Raw genomic sequence first — 19,434 nt, forward strand, 5'->3', positions numbered from 1 at the left:
GCTGCCGTTTTCAGCTAGCCGATTAACCGATTATAGCTATTTACAGCTATGATCTTAGGTTAATCGGTACTAGGTCAGTTATTAGTAATTGGATAGCTCTTGTTTCGTGCCTCCGTTAGCGTGCCTACGCTGCTCCTATTTAGTAGCGACTACCTAGTAGCTCGTCCTTACCTCAGCCTTAGGAGCGACCTTTTAATCGACCGTTTTATAGTTAATAGGTTTAGGATACGACGATTAGGAGATTCCTTATCTTTTAGTTAATTAGGAGCCGTTTTCGTGGCTTTTAGCCATAGCTTTTTAGGTTAGGATTAATAGGGAGGGTAGATAACCATAGCGACTATTAACAACCACGCCCTCCCATTAGCTTTTGATCAGCTTACCTGAAAGCTCGTTCGCTGATTAGCAGGAATCCCTGTTCTCGTTTCTTAGTTATTTCTTTTAAAGGAGCTATGCCCGTTTTTTTCGTTTGGTTTTGCCTCCGTCGTTTTTCAGTACCTAGATAGCCGTTTTTTTAGTTAACCTAACTCCGTTACCGCTACTACCCCTTTTTTATAACCTCGTACGCGCTTAAAGGCATCCGTTTTTTACCGATTAGTTTATTTTAATTGCAAGAGGCTTACCGATAGCTCCGATCGCCCTTGTTTTATCCCTACTAGCTAGTTACGGCACCTAGGGAGGTTTCTCCTTAACCGATAGGTGCTACGATGCCCTTATAATAAGATACCGACATACCTTATACTTACGAACCTAATCGGGACCTACCGATTAACGCGAGGACCTATATAGACGATACCGCGATAAGAGCCTAGAGAGCCCCTAGAACCACGTATAGGGGAGGGATCGAGGGTCAAGGGAAGCCCGGTAGATACTACCGGACGAATATATAAACGGTTACCAGAAACGAGTCATAGAAACGGGTATTGAATAGGATATATTAGTTAGTTTATAGGATTAGGAATTAGTTGAAAAGGATCGGTAATAGCTATGAACGAGAAGGACGGAGATTACGTTATATCGTATGGGGATTATTTCTTTCGTTTCTTACGGGAGCTACGTTTGTTTTACTTACCCGTTGTAGTTCCTATTTCCTAACTATTGATCCCTATTGTTTCTTAATGGCCCTAATAGACCTGGCTCGCTCCTAGTTAATTAGGGTTAATCAGGAATAGGTTAATTAGGTTAGTTTATAGGTTATAGCTCCGCTAGCCTAGTTGTTCTTATTAATTAATCTTTCCTGCCGTTTCCTATTGATCGTTAGTTAAACTGGCTTAGCTCTTAGTTAGTAGCGATTGAATAGGTTCGGGATTAATTAGGAATTAGGTTTAGGATTAGGTACGGCTATAGTTAGTTACACACCCTACTACCTACTTATTATTATTGTAATTATTCCTAGTTAACCCTGTTTTTTCCTGACTTATCTTGTTAGCCTTTGATTAAACTAGCTAGCTTTTAGTTAATTAGGGTTAATCGGGATCAGGTTAATTAGGTTTAACAGGAACGAGAGCTACCGTATCTGTAGATAGGCTTAATAATAGAGACTACTAAGTAGCGCTGTTAGGAATCGAACCTATCCTCTATTATCAAACCTACGGAGCTCGACCCATATAACAGGCACGCGCCCCCGCGCGTTATTATAATACTGCCTGCTCTAGTAAACGTCGGAATATAGGATCTTATAAGGATAAGATACGCTCTACTACTATCGTATAACCTATACTGGTATATACGTACTACCTAAAAGGACCTTGTTACAAAGGCGGTACTCTGGCTCGAACTAGTAGCTTCTAGGGTTTAAAGTACGCAGTACCTGCTGCCTGGAGAAGTTACCAGATAGGCTTAATAATAGAGACTACCAAGTAGCGCTGTTAGGAATCGAACCTATCCTCTATTATCAAACCCACGGAGCTTCTGTTATTAGGAGTTTAATTACTCCTTACGGATTAATTAAACTAGGGAGGCTATAGTAGTACGGTAGATCTAGGCTACGTAGCCTTTTCGATGTATATTTATATAGGTCGCGTACTTATATTTTCATTAGTTAGACTTAGACCTATAGCTATTACTTGTTATAGCTATTTACTCTTTTTGCTATGCCTTTCTAGCTATCCTCGTTGCCCTTTTCTAGTTCCCTTTCCTAGCTGCCGTTTTTAGTTAGCCGATTAACCGATTATAGCTATTTATAGCTATAATCTTAGGTTGATCGGCACTAGGCCAGTTATTGGTAGTTAGATAGCCCTTATTTCGTGCCTCCGTTAGCGTATCTACGTTGCTCCTGTTCATTATAGTTCTATACGTATACGGGGGAACGCGCTTTCCTAAAACGTTAGCCGTAAAGGTATATCTAACTGATACGTAGATCGGGAGAGCTACGTAGGTACTGAGGTTGCTTCTTAAGAGCAACGGAAGGTAGGAAGAAGAAGGTAAATTAACTAATTATCTAAGAAGTAAGGAGATAAATAAAGGAGATACGAGCTACCTATATATAGACGATAGGAAGCTACGAGCTATATTATATAAGCGAGCTAGGAGCTATATTAGGTAAGCGAGTAACTAAAGAAGGAGTAAGGAGCTATATATAAGTAGCTCTTTATATAATATACCCCTTAGCTAGGCTCGCGATAGCAGGCTTAGCTAAATAGTAATGGTAGCTTAGCCGAAGGGCTCGCGATAGTTAGTTTAGCTATCCTCCTAATAGAAGTCCTAGGTTAACTCGAGCCTTACTCGCTTCGCTAGCTTTCCGGGATAATATATTCGTCGCTTTAGTTACTTACGTCTTTATATAATACTCTTCATAGCTTTAAGTATCCTTTTAATTAATTATTATATTAATTCTTCTTAATATCCTAGTAAAAGAGATATATCGTAGCTTTTAATTAAGTATATTTACCGTATTCGTTATACGTTCGTAAGGGCTCTTATTACTTCGCTTTATATTATTATTATCGTACGCGAATCCTCTTGTAGCTTTACTAGGTTAGTACCCGGTAACGCTCCTTTCTATACTTAAGCTCTTATACTATAAGAGAAAAATCTCTTACTCTTTCGTAGTAGTTCTCTCCCTTTCTTCTTTTCTTTCATAAAGGTATATCTAAAGTTAACCCGATACGCTCGTTTTTAATTCCCTATCGCTCTCGGTTACGTATATAACCTATATATTACTTTATTCGCGCGTATTTTATTTAAGTAAGTTATTTTTTAATTATAGTATTCCCTTACTATCGCTCGTTATTATAGCGAGCTTATAATAATATATTAATATAAGCTATATATTAATATAATAAACGCGAGGAGTAAAATAAACTTACGTTTTAATAATATTAATACGGATATAAGTAATTAGAAGCTAATAATTCGATAGAATATCCGATCGTTTTAGCTCTTACGAGATCTTTATTAATATCGATAACGCGGCTAAGATATTAAGCGATGGAATAAATTAATTCCGTAATTACGCCTAGATATTCGTCGAGGAGCGAGCTTACGATCCCGTTATATCCGATTAAGCTCCGGCCGAGTACGTAGAGCTAGTTACTTAATCTATCGTAATAAAAGAAGCTATCGTTATTTTAAATACTTCCGCGGCCGCTAAAACTACTTTAGTTATTACTTTAGCGCCGCCGAAGAGCGACGTAATATATTCCTCGACGTTACTATCGTTCGCCTAGATAGCTTTACTTACGATATCGCGGTTAATATATATATCTCGGTAGCCGTTATAGGTAGCTTCCCTTTTAATATCGGTATTAATAATCTCTTTATATACCGCGATAAGAAAGAATAATTTATCTACCGATATATAAGTTAGCTTTTATATTATAATTACTATAAGCTATAAGCCTTTAATTAATTATTTATTCTAGATTTCCGACCGAGGTTTAATTATAGTATAGAATATTATAGAATTACGCTCCCTCGAGCGTCGTATAATCCGCCGTATTCCTTCGCTTCCTAGAGCCTTTCTTATTATACTAAAGCTTAAGGCCGTATCTCGTAAGCGGGCTTATAAGGAGAATAGCTTTAGAAGTAAGGCTCGTAAGTAACGAACCCGTTATATTAAACGGGAGTAGGTACGTAAAGATTTAAAGCGAGAAGGGATTCGTTGCGTTACTCGCGAGTACGGGGCTATAGAGCTAGATAATAATAATAATACTTCCGAGTTTATACCTCGGGACGTAGAAATTACGGATAACTCTATAGAGTACGACTCCGGAAGCGACTTAGAAGTAATTATTTAAACTATCCCGGGATTCCGCTAGGCGCTTATTATTATAACCGAATAAGAGCTAATAATTACTTTTATTTCGAAAGCTTAAGCCGCCGCCGTATTAATAACTCTTAAGGAGATTATCGGCGAATATCGAATACTTATTAAGCCGTCGTTATATATATTAGGTATTCTTACGGAAGCTCGGGACGGGGAGGATAATTCCTTTATTATTATTACCGCTATCGCGCCGACGCTTATTCGCTTAACGAAAGCCGGCGGCTCCTTTTTTCTTTTAAGCTACGGATAGCTTAGTAATCGTTCGTTTATCGTTAACGATATTATACCGAGTCTAAGGAAGCGCTATCGCGCTAGCGCTACCGCCGTTTCTATTCTTATTCTTAGCTCGGTTTTATTTTTTATATTCGCGCTTAAAAAGTAAGCTTTTAATAAAGGTAGCTTTTTTAAATTCGAAACGGCTCCTATCGTTACTCTTATTATTATCCGTTAGTTAACCGAGCTAAGCTTTGCTTTTATTACTCGCGTTCCTCGAGAACTTTTAATACGATTTAGCTCCTAGGGAGCTACCGAACTATCGCTTACGTTTAGAGGAGTCGATCGAGCTACCCGAGCTAATAATAATATAGCCTCGTTATTTCCTACTATTACCGAGAAATACGGCCCGCGTAACGATATTTCTTATTATCGGTATATTAATAACGCTATATAATATCGCTCGACGGGAAAGTATTTCTAATCTTTAGCTTTTATTAACCGTTACTTACGTTATTTACGTAGTTACTTTTACGTAGCTTTATAAGTATTCCTTAGAATTATATAAGCTTTCGTTAAAAGCTAATTAATTATAATTATCCTTACGTTATACGTCTTATTTAGCGGCTTATCGCCGCTTAAATAACCGACCTTAACTTTAAGGTAGTAAGTTCCGAGCTTCCTTTATCGTAAATTACTTTTCTAATTATATTACTCTAAACTACCGCTTTCCGCGAGGAAATAAAGGAATTATTTCGTTAGTATTATCCCGAGTAATAGCGTTAGCTTATATTATCGTTTATTACCGAATCGTTACGCGGATAAGCGATTACGGATACTTTCGCTTAGGACGATAGCTTTCTTATTAAACGTAAATAGGTCTTAACTCCGATCCGTTCTTCTCGTAGCTCTTATATTCGCGGTAGTCGCGTCCGTAGTAAAGTTAACCGATAGCGAACTATCCGTACTCCTCGCCGGTTCGTTTATTTCCGTTAGAATATATAGGTTAGTATTAAACGAAGAGCTACTTCGGCTTAGAGCTTTATTCCCGTTACTACTAATCCGGATATTATTAAATTAAGCTTCGAATAATTATATACGGTTTAATAATAATAAAATTAATAGTACCTTAGCTCCGGCTAGGTTAAGTAATCTAAAGAATAAATATAACCTTAAAGAAGGTATTAAAGCCGGTAGCTTTAAAGGTCGTTAGGTTTTCGGGAATTTTAAGAATATTATATTAGCTTTATTATATGAGTTAGCTTTTTCGTTAAAGGAAGAAGTCTTATTACGCGTAAATTCTTTTTAGATTAATACCCTTACGTCGCTTTCGAGTAAAGTATATTATTCTAAGTTAGTTCTTCTTATAATTAAATTAAAATCCTACGTTACTTTCGTATTATTTAAGAGCTTTAATGTCGTTATTTTTCTTCTTATATTTTAAAGGTTAAGTAACGATTTAAAATACTCGAATAATTAACGAAGAAGAGCTTTAATTAATTCATTCGCCGGTATTTGCCTTATAAGTAAATAAAGTATTTCGAAGGAGTCCTTTTATCGCTTTTATCGGAACTATAAGTATTATATATCTATATAACGGAACCTTTTATTAATTCTTTCCTTATTTTTTACGACTAGTTTAATAGTTTAATAATTATCGCTATAAATTATTTATAGCTCTCCTAGATCTAAGGTAATATCCCTAAAGAAGTATTTAAGAGCTATCGTTTCCTTAGCTATATGCTTTAATCCTAAGAACTCGGCTTCGGTTATCGACGTCGAGATTATAGCTTAGCGAGCTACCTTTTATATTATCGGGCCTTTAAAGAGCGATATAATATAGCCTTATAACGATTTTCTAGTTTCCGGATCGTCTACGAAAGAAGCGTCGCTAGCGATTAATAACGCTTATATATTATTATTCTTATCCTTATACCTAATGTTAAGGTAGCGCGTAATATAAAGGTATTTAATCGCTTAATTAACGGCTTTTATATATTAAGGTTCCGGATTAGTAAGGAAGTAGGAGAGCTATAACGTAATAAAAGCTACGTCCGAGCGGAATATAATTACGTTATAGAATAACGACCTTACTTTTTCTTAATATTCCTTAATTTATTACTTCGACGCGACGCTTATAAATTTCATAAGCTCGATAATCGGTAATAATATTATAAGAAATTAGTTATTATCCGTTAAATTAAAGCGACCTACGATTTTCTCGACGTAAGCGTCGTATATTAAGGTTATCGTTTAGTTTTCGCGATTACGTATTACCCGTATTTTTAAATATTAACTTACTAGCCTTAGTTCTTTTATTATATAGGTAGTTTTTAACCCTTAAGCTACCTTTTAAGCCATGAAATCGTTACTTTTATCGTATATAAGTAATAAATCGTCGACGTATATTAATACGAATACTTCCCTTATTAATATATAGAATATATATAGCTATTCCGGAGAACTTTAAAGTCCTAGACGGGTAAGGGTACTTTCGAGTTCCCTAAACCAGAATAGAGGTAAGTCTCGGAATCCGTATATTACTCTTATAATAAACGCGTACTTTCCTTCTTATTTAAATCCGTTTAGTAGCTTTATTAATATTAAGTCGTCTTCCGGTCGAGTTACGTTAAGGAAAGCGTTCTTAATATCGAACTAATCTACCTTAAGATTAAAATAAGCCGCGATTATTATTATTATTCGGAAAGATTTTACTACGAGCGTTATTATATACGTTAATTCGAATAATTCTTTCGGAAGGAGATCTCCTCGCGTAACTAAGCGCGATTTATATTTATGGAGATAATTATCTTTATCGAATTTATAATCGAAAACCTACTTTAACGGTATTAATTTAATTTAAGCTTAGTCGCGATTAATAACTTTTTAAACCTTAGCGCTTAGAAAGGCATTTATTTCCGACCTAGCGTTTTCCTTAAAACGATCCCTTAAGGGGTAGCTATTAAGCTCTTTTTATATTTTTAAAAGCTTAGTTAGTTTATCGCGATAAATTATTATCTTATCGAGCGTTACGCTTAATCGCTCGGCTTATACCTATATAAAGGTAGCTATAATAACTAAATATAGCGTAATAAAAGATTAATCGTTTTACGTTTTATCGAGCTAATTAGGTAAGAATATAAAAGTAAATTTATATTAATTACGGTCGCTTATTAGGTTAATTAGCTTATTCGAAGCTATACCCGATATAAAGGCGCCGGTATTCGCCTATCCTTTATTTAATTCCTTTCCTTCGGGACTTTTTCCTCGCTTCCTCCGGCTATAACGCGTAGCTAAGGGATATACTTTACGGTTATATTTCCTCCGCTTTTTTCTAGATAATAAAGATAGACTTAATAACTCGTTAAGCTCGGATTAAGCGGATTACTTTCGATTCCGAGAGGTACTAAGCTCTTTATTAGTCGTCGTTTCGTTAAGATAATATATTATCCGATCGGTATTAGTTTCTATGCGATTTTCCGTTACGATACCTCGCTTTAGTTACGAAGGGCTCCTTATGGGAGCTCTTTAGCCGCTAAACGGTCCCGAAGGAAATTCTGGTATTAGCTTAAAACTCGGGAGCTTATTAGGTTAATCCGATTTCTCCTTACTTTCCTACTTCGTTAGCTCTAAAGCTTGGGATTCCGCCTCTAGTTATTCTTATATCTCTTTTTCTTAATCGAATAATTCCGGGGATTCCTCTATGGATTAAATCGGAGCGTTTAAAGGCGTTCGCGGTCGATCGTTTAAAGGTTAATCGTCTATAAATCTAACTTTCTTTTGGATTAAAGTTACGGATTCTCCTTTTTCCGGAGCTTTCTCCGGTTTAGGTTTACCTATCCCCGAGTTCGGGTTAATAAATTAAGTTATATCTAAATTATCGCTCGGAATAAGCTCGTTATTCCCGAGTTAAGGTAGTTCGTTAATAGATTCTATAATAAAGGAAGCTTGCGAATCCTAGATATCTAAAGCTTCGATAATAGCTTCCGTTATATTATTAATAACTTTACCCGTAAAGTCGATTCGGTTTATTTCCTCTTAAGCGAGCTCTTCGGTTTATAGCTCTTCGGATTTATCGTAAAACGTTTCTTTATCGAAAACGACGTCTTTAATTAGCATTACTCTCCCTAGTTTAAGAACCTATACTCGGTATAAGTTAGATATATAATATTTAATTAGATAACCGACGTAAGCTTTCGGTTTAACTTTAAATCCTCTTCTATTAAGATTTTAAACGCGTTTTCCTAATAAAGGATACGCGCGATATTCGTACGTATAAATTCTATATTAATTTAGCCTTAAGTCGCTCGTTAGTTCCCTTATAAACGTAGGTATATACTATCTAAAGTAAACGGTAAATTAAGTATTAAGTAATTTATAAGGCGAGCGAAGATAGTATATATAGCTCGGGCTTATATTTATTAGGTATACCGTAACCTTTACGTACTTAAGTCATAGCTTCTCTAGGAGCCTTGCTTTTATCCTTATTTTAATCGATTTAACGATAATAAATTATCTAGCTCTCTTACCTTTATTAGTTAGCTCTTTAATATTCGCCGGTAGTAGCTCGAGATTAATGCCTTCTTCCTAAGCCTAAATTTTATATCCGATTAAGCCTTTAATTCCGATTATTATTCGTTCGTTATCGTATCGGAGCTTATAAATCGAGAGGCGGAATTATCGTCGTACTTATTTTTTAAAGAGTCGAATAATTTTCGTAACTAAGTAACCTTATTTACTTTTAAGGGTCTCTACCTAAAGTATTCCGTTATATTTATCTCTAATAACGAATATTTATTTAAAGCCGTCGTATTCTTCCGGAAAGTTAAATAAATCCTAATATATACGTTAAAAAGAACGTAGCGAACGATATAATAATAGTCGGCGTAAGATTACTTTCTTACCTATCGTAAGCCTATAATATTCGTACTTAAGCGTAGATATACCGTTAATCTCGATATTTTAAGCATGCTTTATGAGTACTTTAAGCGTCTTCGGGCCTAGGTACTTAGCTTTAAGGTACTAGAGTTATTCGGAACCTTTTTTCGGTTTTATTTAATCTTTCGATTTTTTTTATTAGGTTTCTTTCCCTTTAGTAATCGGAATAATAACGAGCGATATTACGCTATATGGTATTATTATAAGCGTACGTAGCGGTATTACGGGAAAAACTTACGAATAAACGAAAAACTATTTAAATTTAAAGAATATTAGGTTATAACGACGTTCGAGCTTTCTTATAATAAACCCGTTTTTAATCGATCCCCGGCGAAGAGAGTAATTAAGACTATAGTACTAGATATTAATAATAAGAAGCTTTACTTCGGAAATAATATTAATATAGAAATCTTTAACGAGAATAACGTCTTTAAGCGTAAGGTCGATCGTAAGCTTACCCGACTTATCCTAAAGGTAGTTTTTAATAACGCGAGTATTAATACCGGTAATAAAAAAGCTCGTAATATTAGCTTCGATAATTTATCCGTCTTTAGCGGAAGCGAAGGAACCTTCGATTAATAGATCCTAGTTTATAATAAGGTAAATAGCTCCGTAATTATCGAAGATAGTACTCTCGGAAAGGAGGTATCGTATTAAATTTATAATAAAAAATATCCTTACGCTAAAGGTTATATAGATAATACGTAGATCGATTATCGTTACGTTAATATTACCGGATTATTTATTATTTTTATTACGCTTATTCCGAGGTAGGTTAGTTCCGAAGGAATTACTTTAATTAAAAGCGGTAACCTTTTATTCGTCGCTTTTAATAAGAGCTCGGAATAAAGTAAAGTCGCTTAAGTTATACTATTATTTAATAATTAGTTTTACGTCGTCGGGTATATACGAGATTTATCGTAGCGTTTTACCGGTAATAGCGAATTATAGGTTAATATATACCTCCGGAACCTAACGATATTATTTATTATATGGATACTTATTAGCTCTAACGTTATCGGTCGAGCTATTAAAGTTATTAAAGTTACTAGCGCTAATCCTTCCGGCTTTATATTCTAAAGTAGCTCTTTAATACGTAGCTAAGATATAAAGGCCCGATTTATTTATCTTCTTATCCTCGGAAATAAAAGCTCCGAATATTTTACTTAACTTTATAAGGAAAAGTAGTTATCGTTTAAGCCGGTCCGCCGTAGTTAGTTTAATAATCGCGCGAATTACTTAGTTTAAAGCGATCTTAGCTTTAATAACTTCGAAGAAGTCCTTCGCTCCGAGTACGCTTCGGATCTCGTTAATATCGTAAGCGAGAGCTCGGTAGTAAACGTTATTTTAAGTAATAAAGAATTACTCGCCGTAAAGGGTACCCGCCTTTACCTTTTATAAGACCTCGCGGTATTTTTAACGAATAAACGTTTACGTAATAATAAAGATAAGAGCGAGGTAATCGCGGAATAATCTTACGTTATTTTAAACGTTCGGCTTAAATCCTTAAGCTTTAAATTATATATCGACGAATTCGAGGTAGTTAATAAAACCCGAGGATATAATTTAATAATAAAGAGCTCGGTAACTTTTACCGGCGATAATAACTTAAGATTCTTAAGAGCGACTTTATTTAAATAGTTACTTATATTTTTCGATAAAAAGGTAACGCGGGTTTTCGGTTAGAGCTTTCGGCTCTTCCTTACGAGTCTTAGGATCTTTCTTAACCTATTCGTAGAAAGCTTAAAGGTATTACTTCCTCGCTCGTTTCTTTTCCTAAGTAATAAATTCTTCGAGCGATAGAAGTATCGCCGAGCTTAGTTTATAATCGTTCGCATTAGGATTAATATCCTTTTAAATATTAAATTACTCGGCGTAGTTTTAAAAAGTAATAAACTATCGTAGATATTCGTCGAAGTTACGTAGGTTAATATTAATAGGTAGCTTCTTAATAAAGAAGTTTTCGTTAGTATTAGTAATTATTATAGATATATTACTCGAGAGGAAGACGAAAGCTATGTTCAAGAGAAAACTATTAATCGAGAGATTAAAGAAATAGAGATAAATAATAAGATTACTCGAAATCTTATATAGTAAGACCTTAGTTAACTTAACTCCTTAAAAGAACTACCGGGCTTATAATTAATACGTAGATCGGGAGAGCTACGTAGGTACTAAGGTTACTTCTTAGGAGTAACGGAAGGTAGGAAGAAGAAGGTAAATTAACTAACTATCTAAGAAGTAAGGAGATGAATAAAGGAGATACGAGCTACCTATATATAGACGATAGGGAGCTACGAGCTATGTTATATAAGCGAGCTAGGAGCTATGTTAGGTAAGCGAGCAACTAGAGAAGGAGTAGGGAGCCATATATAGGTGGCTCTTTACGTGACACTAACTATATTATTAATACGTTTTCCTTCCTCCCTTTCTTTTTTCTCTTTAGGTATTTTATTTCGAAATCCCCTCCCCTATAATTAATTATTATATTCTTATTAATCTCTAGCCTACCTTTCTTATTATTAATTTAAATTCTTATTTTTACCTTTAACTTATTATCTTTTTTTCCTTTCCTTTAATTCTTTTTTTTATTTTTTACGATATCTTTTCCCCGCTCCGCCGGCGTTCTCCTTTCCTTCTTCCTTTCTTTCGTTTATAGAGACGTACGTCGAGCCGATCTAGCCGACTTAATAAAGCTCTTACGGGAGATTTACGGTAACGAAGATAACTAGAGTAATATAAAGAAGTACTAACTTAATATTCTAAACGCTTACGACTCGGGAAGGGGCTAGATCGAGCTAGGATCTAATATAGCCTAGGCCTTCCGGCTATCCGTTAATCGGCTCCGAATTATAAACTAATAATACTAAGAATAAACGAGGATAGCCCTAGCTAATTCTTTCGTTTACGTCGCCCGCTACGCCTACTTTACTAACGAGGATATCCGTATCCTTTATATTATAATAAGTTACGACTTCGAAGATAAGAAAGCGGCCTTTAAAATAAATACGTATTAAACGATAAGCTACCGATTAATAAGATCGTTTAACTTCCTAACCCGTTAATACCTCTTCGATAATCTCGTTTTTATTTTAATCTTTACGATTTATACGGATCTAATAAATCCCGAACGAATTATTATTAATCCTAACGAGTTTTCCTAGGCCTACTTCGCCGTAGCGTTATACTTTCTTAAGCTCCGGAAATTATTTAGCTTTAATATAATTAAAATCGACCCCTTCGATCGGGCGGCATACTGAGGAGGAGCAGAGCGTACGCGATGCTAGAGACCCGGATAGGTTCACTCGAAAGTGCACTCTATCGAAGACTATAGCTCGTACGGTAGTCCAGGATAAATGAAACTAATACCGCTATACTAATCGAGAGATAAGAAATCTAATATAGTTATTATATCTTAGCTATGCCCCTTAGTTATAGAGATATAGTAGTCGCTAACCCGAGGGCATAAGAGGTAAGGGAAGAAAAGGGATAAAACGCAAAAGTTACTTATTCGGCTATAGCGGTACGACGAAGTAACTTAAGCGCTTATAACTAAGATAGATATACTAATCGGAGAACGGCGAATCTAATAATAAAAACGAATCTTTAATTAAGGTAAAAATAATAAAGGTAGTAATCTAACTAGGTACCGAACTAAATGATAAGCATGGCATGGCCCGTACTTACGGGAGCTATGGTTATTCTATATAGGCATAAGACCTATCGTAGCGTATTACGTAATGCATTAAAAGGGCATGTCTTACCGTACTACTATAATACGCGTTCGGTTAATTACGGCGAACCTAGAAAAACGGTAGCCTCGAGCTTATTATAATCCCTTAATCCGCTTATTACGTCGCGTTAATAAACTAATAAAATAGCTATAGTTACGGTTTTTAAAGCGATATTTTACCGTATTTTACCTTTAAATAACCGATCGAAGTCGTTCGTTAAGCCTAAGAAAATAAAGGACTTAATCCTTTTAATATAATAAGGAAATACGCCGAGGTAGTAAAATAATTTTATAACGTTCGGGTTTTAAAGGGAGGGGTTAGTATCGTTAAGCGTTTCCGGTAAGCCGTAAATTATTAAAAATAAATCGACCTTATTAACGCTATAGCCTCGGCTTAAAGTACGCCGATCGGCGAATCCCTTAGCCGTAAATCCTCCGTCCGGTTTATCGCGTAAGCTAAGGTCCGCCGTTCTTCCGTAGCCTTAATACTTAATTCCCTTTACTTCCTCGTATAAACGGACGTAAACCTCCGTTACGACGACCTCGTTAAGGTTACGATCCGTTTCTTTCTTTTCCCCGGCCTAATAAGGATTAAAGCTTTCTAGTCCGGGGAGACCTTCATACCGTATAAGTAGAGGAAAGATACCTAGTTAATCCTCGGAACGCGCCCGCTCCTCTGCTATCCCCCTAACTAAGAGAGATAGACCGAGATTAAGAAGAAGGTAGCCGAGATAAAGAAAGAATACGCCGATTAGGTTAGATCGGTAAGGATAAACCGGGTTAAATTAATTATAAAGTAATAAAAGGCCTCCTTATTATATTAAACGATAAGTTAAAAGCGCGGCCGTAATAATTAAATAATAACCGATGGAATAAAGTTTCGTAGTAATTTTCAAGGAGAGAGATCAATCGAGATATACCGTATTACCCTTTTTAATTTAATTATCCTTTACGATATAATTAAACTAAGGAAGCTATAATAATACGATAAGATATATCCTCTTAATATATTACGTAATACGTTACGATAAGCCTTATGCTTATATAAAGTAACTATAGCTTTTATAAGTACGGATTATGTTATACTTATTATCGAATTTATTACTTAGTTAAATTACTATCTTATTACGTAGTAAATAAACCAGCCTATATAAGCCTATATATCGTAAAGCGTGAATATAAGCGTCTACGTTTTACGTAATAGTTATAAGCCCGGTTAACGCTCCAAGGTACTATTAGCTTAGTGGTTCGGTTCCTTTAATTACGCGTATACGGCGTAGTAAGCGCAGTCCCTTACGCGGTAAAGCCCTAGAGTTAGACTAGAACTAGTAGTAAGGCGTCGCGCTAAGCGGTAGGGGGTTCAATTCTCTACAAGGGGCCCTAAAAAGGCGGTCGGACGTTAGCAGTTATTATCTACCTACTAAGGTATCTAAAAACTAGGAGGTATATTACGTAGTAATTAAACCAGCCTATATAAGCCTATATACCGCAAAGCGTAAATATAGGCGTCTACGTTTTACGTAATAATTATAAGCCCGGCAGCCCCTCTAAGGAGCTAAGTTAACTAAGGTCTTATTATATAAGCTTTCGAGTAATCTTATTATTCATTTCTATCTCTTTAATCTCTCGATTAATCGTTTTTTCTTTTAAATATCGCTTTCGTTTATAACGCTCTCGTCTTCTTCTTAAGTAATATATCTATAGTAACTATTAATACTAGCGGAAACTTCTCTATTAAGAAGCTACCTATTAATATTAACCTTCGTAACTTCGACGAATATTTACGATAGTTTATTACTTTTTAAAACTACGCCGAGTAATTCGATATCTAGAAGGATATTAACCTTCATACGAGCGATTATAAGCTAAACTCGGCGATACTTCTATCGCTCGAAGAATTTATTATTTAAGAAAAAGAATAAGTAAGGAAGTAATACCTCTAAGCTCTTTACGAATAAGTTAAGAAAGATCTTAAGATTCGTAGGAAGGAGCTAAAAGCTCTAACCGAAAACCTACGTTATTTCTTTATCGAAGAATATAAATAATTATTCGAATAAAGTCGCTCTTAGGAGTTTTAAGCTATTATCGCCGGTAAAAGTTACTAAGCTCTTTATTATTAAATTATATCCTCGGTTTTTACTAACTACTTCGAGTTCGTCGGTATATAACTTAAAGCTTAAGGACTTAAGCCGAACGTTTAGAATATCGTAAGATTATTCCGCGATTACCTCGCTCCTACCTTTATTATTACGTAAACGTTCGTTCGTTAGGAATACCGCGAGGTCTTATAAAAGGTAAAAGTAGATACCTTTTACGGCGAATAATTCTTTACTACTTAAAATAACGCTTACTACCGAGCTCTCGCTTACGATATTAACGAGATCCGAGGCGTACTCGGAGCAAAGGACTTCCTCGAAATTATTAATGCTAAGATTACTTTAAATTAAGCTATTCGCGCGATTATTAAACTAATTACGGCGGACCGGCTTAAACGATAACTACTTTTCCTTATAAAGTTAAGTAAAGTACTCGGAGCTTTTATTTCCGAGAATAAAAAGATAAATAAATTAAGCCTTTATATTTTAGCTACGTATTAAAGAGCTACTTTAGGATATGAAGCCGGAGGAATTAGCGTTAGTAATTTTAATAGCTTTAATAACTCGACCGATAACGCTAAAATTAATAAATATTTATATAATAAATAATACCGTTAGGCTCCGGAGGTATACGTTAACCTTTAATTCGTTATTACTGGTAAAACGCTACGATAAATCTCGTATATATCCGACGATATAAAACTAACTATTAAATAACGGTATAACTTAAGTAACTTTACTTTATTCCGAGCCCTTATTAAGAGCGACGGATAAAAGGTTATCGCTTTTAATTAAGATAGCTTTTCCGGAATTAATCTTCCTCGGAATAAGCGTAATAAAAATAATAAATAATCTAGTAATATTAACGTAACGGTAATCGACTTACGTATTATCTATATAACCTTTTACGTAGGGATATTTTTTATTATAAATTTAATACGATATTTCCTTTCCGAGAGTACTATCTTCGATAATTACGGAACTATTTACTTTATTAATAACCGGGATTTATTAATTAAAGGCTCGTTCGCTTCCGCTAGAGACGGGTAAATTATCGAAGCTAATATTATAAGCTTTCCTATTATTAATATTAATATTCGCGTTATTAAGAACTACCTTTAGGATAAGTCGGGTAAACTTACGATCGACCTTATACTTAAAGACGTTATTCTCGTTAAAGATTTCTATATTAATATTATTTCGGAAGTAAAGCTTTTTGTTATTAATATCTAATACTATAGTCTTAATTACTTCTTTCGTTAAAGATCGATTAAGAACGGATTTATTATAAGAAAGCTCGAACGTCGTTATAACCTAATATTCTTTAAATTTAAGTAATTTTTCGTTTATTCGTAAGTTTTTCCCGTAATACCGCTACGTATGCTTATAATAATATTATATAACGTAATATCGCTCGTTATTATTCTAATTATTAAGGAAAAAGAAACCCGATAAAGAAAATCGAGAGATTAAATAAAACCGAGAGAAGGTTCCGAGTAACTTTAGTACCTTAAAGTAAGGTACCGTAGCCCGGAGGCGCTTAGAGTATTCGTAAAGCATGCCTAGAATATCGAGATTAACGGTATATCTACGCTTAAATATAAGTATTATAAGCTTACGATAGGTAAGAGAGTAATCTCGCGCCGATTATTATTATATCGCTCGCTACGTCCTCCTTAGCGTATATATTAAGATTTATTTAACTTTCCGGAAGAATACGACGGCTTTAAATAAATATTCGTTATTAGAAATAAATATAGCGAAATGCTTTAGATAGAAACCCTTAAGAGTAAATAAGGTTACTTAGTTACGAAGATTATTCGATTCTTTAAAAGATAAGTACGATAATAATTCCGCCTCTCGATTTATAAGCTTCGATACGATAATAAGCGAATAATAATTAGAATTAAAGGCCTAACCGGATATAAGATCTAGGCTTAAAAAGAAGGCATTAATCTCGAGCTATTACCGGCGAATACGAAAGAGTTAATTAATAGAAGTAAGAAAGCTAGATAATTTATTATCGTTAAATCGATTAAAATAAGAATAGAAATAAGGCTCCTAAAGAAGCTATAGCTTAAATACGTAAAGGCTACGGCATATTTAATAAATATAAGCCCGAGCTATATATACGATCTTTATTCGCCTTATAAATTACTTAATACTTAATTTACCGTTTACTTTAGAAAATATATACTTACGCTTATAAAGGAGTTAATAAGTAACCTAAGGCTAAATTAGTACGGAATTTATACGTACGGGTATCGCGTATATCCTTTATTAGGAAAACGCGCTTAAGATCTCGATAGAAGAAGGTTTAAAGTTAAACCGAGAGCTTACGTCGGTTATTTAATTAGATATTATATATCTAACCTATACCGTATATAGGTTCCTAGACTAAGGAGAGTAATACTAACTAAAGACGTCGTTTTCGATAAAGAAACGTTTTACGATAAGTCCGAAGAGCTATAAACCGAAGAGCTCGCTTAAGAGAAGCTAAACCGGATCGATCTTATAAGTAAAGTTATTAATAATATAACGAAAGTTATTATCGAAGCTCTAAATATCTAGGATTCGTAAGCTTTCTTTATTATAGAGTTTATTAGCGAACTACCTTAACTCGGGAGTAACGAGCTTACTCCGAACGATAGTTTAGATATAACTTAGTTTATTAATCCGAACTCGGGGATAGGTAAACCTAAACCGGAGAAAGTTCCGGAAGAAGGAGAATCCGTTACTTTAATCTAGAAGAAAGTTAGATTTATAAACGATTAACCTTTAAACGATTAACCGTAAACGCCTCTAGATATTCCGATTTAATTTATAAAAGAATCCTTAAAATTATTCGATTAAGAAAGAAAGATATAAGAATAACTTAAAGCGGAATCCTAAGCTCTAAAGCTAACGGAGTAAGGGAGTAAGGAAAAATCGGATTAACTTAGTAGGTTCTTAAGTCTTAAGCTAATATTAGAGTCTCCTTCGGGACCGTCTAACGGCTAAAGAACTTTTACGGGGAGTTCTTCGCGACTAAAGCGAGGTATCGTAACGGAAAAACGCGTAGAAACTAATACCGATCGGGTAGTATATTATTCTAACGAAGCGACGATTAATAAAGAGCCTAGTACTCTTCGAAATCGAAAGCTATCCGTTTAATCCGAGCTTAACGAGTTATTAAATCTATTTTTATTATCTAGAAAAGAGCGGAGGAAATATAACCGTAAAGTATATCCCTTAGTTACGCGTTATAACCGGAAGAAGCGAGGAGAAAGTCCCGAAGGAAAGGAATTAAATAAAGAATAAACTAATACCGGCGCCTTTATATCGGGTATAGCTTCGAATAAGTTAATCGACCTAACGAACGACCGTAATTAATTCGAATTTACTTCTATATTCTTACTTAATTAACTCGACGGAACGTAAGACGATTAATCTTTTATTACGTTATATTTAATTATTATAGCTACCTTTATATAGGTATAAGTTAAGGGATTAAATATAGCGCCTAGTAAAATAATAGTCTATCGCGATAAACTAATTAAGCTCTTAAAAACGTAGAAAGAGCTTAATAGCTATCCCTTAGGGAATCGTTTTAAGGAAAACGCTAAGTCGGAAATAAATACCTTCCTAAGCGCTAGGGTTTAGAAAGTTATTAATCGCTATTAAACTTAAATTAAACTAATACCGTTAAAGTAAGTTTTCGATTATAAATTCGATAAAGATAATTATCTCGATAAATATAAATCGCGTTTAATTACGCGAGGAGATCTTCTTCCGAAGGGATTACTCGAATTAACGTATATAATAACGCTCGTAATAAAATCTTTCTAAATAATAATAATAATCGTAGCTTATTTTAATCTTAAGGTAGATTAATTCGATATTAAAAACGCTTTTCTTAACGTAGCTCGACCGGAAGATAACTTAATATTAATCGAGCTATTAAACGAATTTAAATAAGAAGGGAAGTACGTATTCGTTATAAGAGTAATATACGGATTCCGAGACTTACTCCTACTTTAATTTAAGGAACTCGAAAGTATCCTTATTCGTTTAAGACTTTAAAGCTTTCCGGAAGAGCTATATATATTTTATATACTAATAAGAGAAGTATTCGTATTAATATACGTCGACGATTTATTACTTATATACGATAAAAGTAACGATTTTATAGCTTAAAAGGTAGCTTAAGG

This window comes from Durotheca rogersii (genome assembly GCF_024521655.1).
Source record: "Durotheca rogersii strain YMJ 92031201 chromosome Unknown GGS23scaffold_1, whole genome shotgun sequence".
NCBI lineage: Eukaryota > Fungi > Ascomycota > Sordariomycetes > Xylariales > Xylariaceae > Durotheca > Durotheca rogersii.